The sequence below is a fragment of the Equus asinus genome, chromosome 12, assembly GCF_041296235.1.
Source record: "Equus asinus isolate D_3611 breed Donkey chromosome 12, EquAss-T2T_v2, whole genome shotgun sequence".
In the NCBI taxonomy this organism is placed as follows: domain Eukaryota; kingdom Metazoa; phylum Chordata; class Mammalia; order Perissodactyla; family Equidae; genus Equus; species Equus asinus.
In genome coordinates this window covers 73,529,202-73,538,240 of record NC_091801.1, presented here as the reverse complement: position 1 = coordinate 73,538,240, position 9,039 = coordinate 73,529,202, and the positions used below count along the sequence as shown (strand labels likewise).

The 9,039-nt window shown below is 37.2% G+C and overlaps 1 protein-coding gene across 1 annotated transcript in view; it reads left to right on the top strand.

The window, feature by feature from the left end:
• Positions 1-1,285: 1,285 nt before the first annotated feature.
• Positions 1,286-9,039, top strand: part of GSDMC (gasdermin C) — a 30,007-nt gene continuing 22,253 nt past the window's right edge. Inside the window, exon 1 of the mRNA XM_070480905.1 lies at positions 1,286-1,595. The gene's annotated coding sequence lies outside the window, so the exon portion shown is untranslated. The remainder of the gene's footprint in view (positions 1,596-9,039) is intronic.

Genomic DNA, 9,039 nt, shown 5'->3' with positions numbered 1-9,039 from the left:
GGCTGCTCTGTCAGCACAGTGATTGATGGAAATGGCAGATAGGTCTGCTGTCTCAGTGAATGCTGCGGGGTGGCAGGTGTGTTGCCTTGGGCTGGGCGGTCACAGATGAGCACTGCAATCGGTTCCCAGCCTAAAGAAAGATGCTTAATCTTTAATGAGATGCCAACATTGGGAGGGGGAGAGAAGTTGCACCTTTATCTCAAGGGCCTTTGCTCTTGCCATAGGGAATCTCTACAGCAGATGTACAATGCATGCTCAATAGCCTCGGTCAGGCCCTTTTGGAAATACAAGGTCACGCCGAATTAGATTTACACAAAATGGCTTCCTCATATACTCCAATATACCCTATTACTTGCCATTTTTATTTGTCAATAAAAAAACTCAGAGTTCACTGGACTTATGGTTCCCAAGGAGTGAAGTTAATTTTCTGTTTCTAGATTATCAGACAGCAGGGCAGGGCCCTTGGAATGTGGGCATGTGTAAGAGTGTATATGTGATTAAAACTTTTCATTTCAAGTCTATTGTTTCTACAATGCACATTTTAGAAAGTAAAACTCAATTTTGGTAAATCTTTTGGTCCAGTGGCGTCATGGAGAAGGCTCACTGTGATCTGTGTCCTGAATGCAGTGGATGTCAAATTCCCAAGATGGAGAAGGGTGGGCGTGAGACTTTTGTGAATATTGAAAGGAAGAAAAAAGTGAAACAAATGCCTTGTGAAATACTGTCAACTGAAAGGAATTGTGTTTTCGAGTGCCAGTCCCAGGGTATTACAAAACCCTGCAATGGTGGCCTTGCTGGTCATTTAATTTTCCGCTGCTGTAAGCATTTTGTTTAATCCTGTAAGTCTGCAGGCAGTAAGTGGAAGGAGAATGGGTTTGGGGCAAGTTGTTTTTGTTCTCTTTAAAAATCTTCTTTTATTTATCTTAAAGATAAATATTCTTGTAAGATTGGATTATATAACATGTGCATAGCACTTGACACAACAAGGTGTTAAAAATGTTAATTCCTCTTGTACAGATCCCCACAACTAGGCAGTTCAGAGGCTCTCCCCAGGGCCCTGGCATCTTGAATCTTACTTCTACCTTTCTTGCTGATCCTCAGTTGCATTTTACATACACCGCCTTTAAGAGGGAACATGAGCCAGATAAGTTGTTTCAGCCACAATGAAATCTACAAATCAAAGACTTGTTGAGACAGTTCTCTTTGCATCAGAAGAGCATTGCTTCTGAAGAGATCTCTCTACTCTGCTCTGGGAACGCCTAGCATATATATAATCAAATGTTGCCTCATTCTGGTCCATAGACTTTTGGAGGGGAAGGACTTGAGAGCTAAGATTCTGTGATCCAGAACTCAGCTCTCGACTTGGTCTCCTGGAAGAGAAGACGGGTGATTCTATGCTTGTTTTTCCAGGATATTGCATTGGAAATTGAGTTTGGGATCTGTTGGTGGAAGGAAAACTCTGTGAGCAGAGTCACATTTATCTGTTCTCTGGAGTTTGTCTGGGAAACTTTGCTTGATATCAGGAGGTCTGAGGACTGGAAGGAGGCCTACTCAATTGGAATCTTTCTCTATAAGACAAAACAATATACAATCTGGTAAGTTCTAACTGGGGTTCAAGGATGAATAAGAAGAGATGATACTATGGTCAGAGACAGAAATGTTCAGGATGGATTTGTAGAATGAATAGAGGGTTTGGTATTGTTTTTTTGCATAATTTGTCCCAAAAAGAAGGCAGCAATTCTTCCTGAAGTTCTCCTTAATAAAGGAGAATTCCTGATAACAACATGCAAGCATGTGAGGCTCAGGGAGGTATCTTTGTTACATCCTTATCCTGCTCAGTCTTAGAGGATCTTCTTTAGTTTCTGTAATTCGCTGTTGTCCACTGATCTCTTCTGTGGCCCACCCTGGACAGAGTTGAAATGGTCACATCATGGCTTTTACATGAACTATTGAATATTCTTTCTCTTTTCAGCCACTCAATGAATGTTCAAAAACTGAATTCTACATAACTGGGAAATCCTAGTCCTATTTGCACAGAAGGGAGCAATTTAAAAGGACTGGTCTCATTCAACGTGCTCTGTAAAATTCCATGAACACTTTTCCCTGTCTAGCTATTACATATTCAAGTTCATGACTTCATTTACACTCAAGTTTCAATTTCCACCTATGCACAGATAGCTCAAACATTTTTATCTCCAGGGCAGTTCTCTATTCTGAGTGCTGATCTATTTTAATCTCTTCTTGGATCTCAAAATCAACATATCCAAATATGAGTTATTTTCTTCCTCTTCAAACAGGTCTCCTTTCAGTGTTCCCTTACTCAAGAAAATGGCGCTGCCATCATCCAGCTACCAAGCCAGAGACCAGGAAATCTTTCTTTATCTCTCCCTCTTACTCATGCTCCCACAAAAGCTACCACTGACTCCGTTTGATTTTATAGCATCTCCTTACTCATCATCCTGGTGTAAGTTGCTGTTATCTCTCACCTGGAACATTGCCATAAACAGCTTCATAACTAGGCTACCTTCATCCACTGTTGCCCCCTTTCAGACTGAGGGGTCGTTTTGTATCACAAATCTATTTAGTTCACTCCCTTCCTTAGTTGCATTCTCTATTGTTTATTCCTGGTATTCAGGAACACTATTGATTTTTGATATTGATCTTATATCTAGCAACCTTACTGAATTCTGACTATCCTAATAATTTATCTTTTGATTCCCGTGTCTTGTACATAAATATATCATCTGTGAATAGTAACAGTTTTGATGTTCCTTTCAGATCTCGTTCTTCTCATTTATTCCCCTTTTATCACTGTGATGGATAGAACCTCCGGAAGATTGTTGAATGGCAGTGGTAGGAATGAACACCATTGTATTATTTCCGTCTTTAAAGGAATATTGCTAGTGTTGCACCATTAATTTGACGTTTGCTGCAGAGTTTTGATGCATTCTATTATCAAATTCAGTGAAAAAGTCCCTAAATTCCAAATCTGCTCAATTAAAAAAATCATAAATGGGAGCTTTATCAAATGATTTTCTTACATTTCCTGCAATGATCACATAGTTTGTCCATTAATATGTAAATGTGTAAGTTATAGTACTAGATATTTTAGAAGTAAATGATTCTTGCCTTTATTGGAATAAACACATGATTTTCTAAAGACATTTATGGGTTGAGTTTGCCAATATTTTGTTTAGGTTTTTTTCCCCCTGAGATTCTGAAAGTTTTATTATCATGGAAATTAGCAGAACATTGGAAAATTGGGAACTTCTTTTCTTTTCTTAAAGATTGGCCCTGAGCTAACATCTGTTGCCAATCTTCCTCTTTTCTTTTTCTTCTCCCTAAAGCCCCCCAGTACATGGCTGTATATTCTAGTTGCTGGTCTGCTATGTGGGACGCTGCCTCAACATGGCTTAATGAGTGGTGATAGTTCCATGCCCAGGATCTGAACCAGTGAAACCCTGGGCCACCAAAGTGGAGCATGTGAATTTAACCACTCTGCCATGGGGCCAGCCCCAGGAACTTCTTAGCTAGCTGTTATAGGTTTGTTAGGAAGGAAACATATAAGAAAATATCTCTTTAATTCAACCATCACTTATTATCTCTACTGATTGACTGCCAGACCACTTCCGAGCCTTCATCACCCCCCTCTATGAAGCTAAGAAACAAGTAAACTCTGAAAACTTTGCAATGTTAATTTAAACCCTTTTGCCAATCTAACTCTTTTAAAAATAGACTTCATTTTGTTTTAATTTTGTTGATCCTTTGTGTTGTTTTTCTAGTCTCTCTTTCATCTATTTCTGCTCTAATCTTTATTATTTCCTTCCATATGCTAACTTTGAGTTTAGTTTGTTCTTCTTTTTCTAGTTCTTTGAGGTGTAAAGTAGATTATTTGAGATCTTTCTTTTTTCTTAATGTTGGCATTTATCACTATAAAATTCCCTCTTAGAACTGCTTTTGCTGCATCTCATATGTCTTGGTATGTTGTTTTGTTTCCATTTTTGTTTCTCTCAAGATGTTTTCTGATTTCCCTTTTGATTCTTCTTTGACCCATTGGTTGTTTCAGAGTGTGTGGTTTAATTTCCACATATTTGTGAATTTTCCAATATTCGTCCTGCTATTGATTTTTAGTTTCATACTATTACGGTTTTAAAAGATATTTGATATGATTTTCATCTTCTTAAATTCATTAAAACTTGTTTTGTGGCCTAACATATGCTCTATCCTGGAGAACTATCTGTGTACAATTGAAAATAATGTATATTCTGCTGCTGTTGGATAGAAAATTCTGTGTATGTTTTTAGGCCCATTTGGTCTTTAGTTTTGTTCAAGTCCTCTGTTTCTTTGTTGATTTCCTGTCTGGATTATCTATTAATTGTTGAAAGCTGGATATTGAGATCTCATACTATTATTGTACTGCTGTCTATTTTTGCCTTCAGTTCTGTTAATACTTGAGTTATGTATGTAGGTGCTCCAATGTTGTGTGCATATATATTTACAATTGTTATATCCTCTTGATGAATTGACCCCTTGATCATTATATAATGACCTTATTTGTCACTCATGACAGTTTTTGACTTAAATTTCAATATATATGATGTAAATATAGTCATCCCTGCTCTCTTTTGGTTACCATTTGCATGGAATATATATTTTCATCCCTTTGTTTTTAGTCTATGTGTGCCCTTAAAGTGAATCTCTTGTAGACACCATATTGTTGGATCTTGTTTTTTCAATCCATTCAGCACCTCTATGTCTTTTGATTAGAGGATTCAATCCGTTTGCATTTAAAGTAATTGCTGATAAATAAGATTTACTATTGTGATTTTGTTAATTGTTTTCTGACTGCCTTATTTTTCCTTTGTTCCGTTCTTCTTTTCTTGCTGTCTTCCTTTATGATTTCGTGATATTTTGTAGAAGTTTGTTTTCATTCCTTTTTCTTTATCTTTTGTGTATCTGCTAGACTTTTTTTTTTTTTTTTAAAGATTGGCACTTGAGCTAACAACCATTGCCAATCTTCTTTTTTCACCTGCTTTTTCTCCCCAAATCCCCCTGGTACATAGTTGTATATTTTTAGTTGTGGGTCCTTCTAGTTGTGGCATGTGGAACACTGCCTCAGCATGGCCTGACAAGTGGTGCCATGTCTGTACCCAGGATATGAACTGGTGAAACCCTGGGCTGCTGAAGCAGAGGGCGTGAACTTAACCACTCAGCCACGGGGCCAGCCCCTAGAGGTTTTTTCTCTGTGGTTACCATGAGGCTTATATAAGACATCTTATACTTATAACTGTCCATTCTACTTCAATCATATATAAAAACTCTACCCCTTTTATTTTCCCCACATTTTATGCTATTGATGCCACAATTTGCATATTTTTATATTGTGTACCCATTAACAAATATTATAGCTATAGTTATTTATTTATTTTATTTTTATTTTTCTCTGAGGAAGATTTGCTCTGAGCTAACATCTGTTGTCAATCTTCTTTTTTTATGTGAGTGGCCACCACAGGATGGCCACTAACAAGTGGTGTGGAACTGAACCTGGGCCCCCAAAGTAAGCATGCCAAACTTAACCACTACGTTACTAGGGCTAGCTCTAGTTATTTTTAATACGTTTGTCTTTTAACATTTATACTGAGTTAAAAGTGATTTACTCACCCGTATTAAAATATTACAGTATTCTGAATTTGACACTATACTTACTTTTACCAGTGAGTTTATTCTTTCATATGTTTTTATCTTACTAATTAGAGTCCTTTCATTTCAGCTTGAAGAGCTCCCTTTAGCATTTCTATTAAGGCAGGTATGGTGGTGATCAACTCCCTCAGTTTTCGTTTGTCTGGGAAGGTCTTATTTCTCTCTCATTTCTGAAGGACAGCTTTACCAGGTACAGTATTCTTGGTTGGCAGTTTTTTTCTTTCAGCTCTTTGAACATATCATTCTATTCTCTCCTGGTGTGCAAGTTTCTGCTGAGAAATTTACTGAGAGTCTTATTGGAGTTCCCTTGTATGTAATGAATCACTTTTCTCTTATACTTTCAAAACTCTCTGTCTTTGAATTTTTAGAATTTCAATATAATGTGTCTTGGTTTAATCTTCTTTGCATTGATCCCATTTTGTGTACCCTTGTGCTTCAAGGATCTAGATGTCCATATCCCTCCCCAGATTTTGGAAATTTTCAGCCATTATTTCTTTAAATAAGCTTTTTCTCCTTTCTCTCTTTTCCTTTTGGGCCTCTTATAATGCTTGCTTGGTTCTATTGATGATGTCCCACAAATCTGGTAGACATTCTTCACTCTTTTTCATTTTTTTCTTTTTATTCCTCTGACTGGATAATTTTATTTTATTTATTTATTTTTTTATTGAGTTAATGATAGGTTACAATCTTGTGAAATTTCAGTTGTACATTAATGTTTGTCATTCGTGTTGTAGGTGCACCACTTCACCCTTTGTGCCCACCCACACCCCACCTTTCCCCTGGTATCCACTAAACTGTTCTCTTAGTCCACATTTTTAAATTCCTCATATGAGTGGAGTCATACACAGATTATCCTTCTCTAAGTGGCTTATTTCACTTAACATAATTCCCTCAAGGTCCATCCATGTTATTGCAAATGGAATGATTTTGTTCTGTTTTACAGCTGAGTAGTATTCCATTGTATATATATACCACATCTTCTTTATCCATTCGTCTGTTGATGGACACTTAGGTTGCTTCCATGTCTTGGCTATTGTAAATAATGCTGCAATGAACATTGGGGTACATAGGACTTTTGGGATTGCTGACTTCAAGCTCTTTGGATAGATACCCAGTAGTGGAATGGCTGGATCATATGGTAGTTCTATTTTTAATTTTTTGAGGAATCTCCATACTGTTTTCCATAGTGGCTGCACAAGTTTGCATTTCCACCAGCAGTGTATGAGGGTTCCTTTTTCTCCACAACCTCTCCAACATTTGTTACTATTAGATTTAGATATTTTTGTCATTCTAATGGGTGTAAGGTGATATCTTAGTGTAGTTTTGATTTGCATTTCCCTGATGATCAGCGATGATGAGCATCTTTTCGTGTGCCTATTGGCCATCCGTATATCTTCTTTGGAGAAATGTCTGTTCATGTCTCCAACCCATTTTTTGATTGGGTTGTTTGATTTCTTGTTGTTGAGTTGTGAGAGTTCTTTATGTATTATGGATATTAAGCCTTTGTCACATATATGACTTGCAAATATTTTTTCCCAGTTAGTGGGTTGTTTTTTGTTTCAATCCTGTTTTCATTTGCCTTGAAGAAGCTCTTTAGTCTGATGAAGTCCCATTTGTTTATTCTTTCTATTGTTTCCCTTCTCTGAGAAGACATGGTGTCCAAAAAGATCTTTTTAATACTGATGTCAAAGAGTGTACTGCCTACGTTTTCTTCTAGAAGCCTTATGGTTTCAGGTCTCACCTTTAGGTTTTTGATCCATTTTGAGTTTATTTTGGTGAATGGTGAAAAAGAATGGTCAATTTTCATTCTTTTACATATGGCTTTCCAGTTTTCCCAGCACCATTTGTTGAAAAGACTTTCTTTTCTCCATTGTATGCACTCAGCTCATTTGTCGAAAATAAACTGTCCATAGATGTGTGGTTTTATTTCTGGGCTTTCAATTCTGTTCCATTGATCTGTGCACCTGTTTTTGTACCAGTACCATGCCGTTTTGATTACTGTAGCTTTGTAGTGTGTTTTGAAGTCAGGGATTGTGATTCCTCCCGTTTTGTTCCTTTTTCTCAGCATTGCTTTAGCAATTCGGGGTCTTTTGTTGCCCCATATGAATTTTAGGATTCTTTGTTCTAATTCTGTAAAGAATGTCAGTGGGATTCTGATTGGGGTAGTGTTGAATCTGTAGATTGCTTTAGGTAGAACGGACATTTTAACTATGTTTATTCTTCCAATCCACGTGCATGGAATGTCTTTCTATCTCCTTATGTCATCATCCAATTATCTCAGAAAGGCCTTGTAATTTTCATTATATAGGTCCTTCACTTCCTTAGTTAAATTTACCCCAAGGTATTTTATTCTTTTTGTTGCAATTGTGAATGGAATTGTGTTCTTGAGTTCTTTTTCTGTTAGTTCGTTATTAGAATATAGAAATGCTACTGATTTATGCAAATTGATTTTGTACCCTGCAACTTTGCTGTCGTTGTTGATTACGTCTAACAGTTTTCCAATGGATTCTTTGGGGTTTTCTATATATAAGATCATGTCATCTGCAAACAGCGAGAGTTTCACTTCTTCCCTCCCTATTTGGATTCCTTTTATTCCTTTTTCTTGCCTGATTGCTCTGGCCAGGACCTCCAGTACTATGTTAAATAAGAGTGGTGATAGATGGCATCCTTGTCTCGTTCCTGTTTTCAGGGGGATGGTGCTCAGTTTTTGCCCATTGAGTATGATGTTGGCTGTGGGTTTGTCATATATGGCCTTTATTATGTTGAGGTAGTTCCCTTCTATGCCCATTTTGTTCAGAGTTTTTTTCATAAATGGCTGTTGGATCTTGTCAAATGCCTTCTCTGCATCTATTGAGATGATCATGTGGTTTTTATTCCTCAGTTTTTTGATGTGGTGTATCACGTTGATTGATTTGCGGATGTTGAACCATCCCTGTGTCCCTGGTATGAATCCCACCTGATCATGATGTGTGATCCTTTTGATGAATTGATGAATTCTGGTTGCCAAAATTTTGTTTAGAATTTTTGCATCTATGTTCATCAGTGATATGGGCCTGTAGTTCTCTTTTTTCGTGGTGTCCTTGTCAGGCTTTGGTATCAGCGTGATGTTGGCCTCATAGAATGTGTTAGGAAGTGTTCCATCCTCCCTAATTTTTTGGAATAGCTTGAAAAGGATAGGTATTAAATCCTCTCTGAAAGTTTGATGGAATTCCCCAGGAAAGCCATCTGGTCCTTGGGTTTTATTCTTTGGGATGTTTTTGATTGCTGTTTCAATCTCTTTCCTTGTGATTGGTCTGTTCAAATTGTCTGCCTCTTCTTGAGTGAGCTTTGGGAGATTGT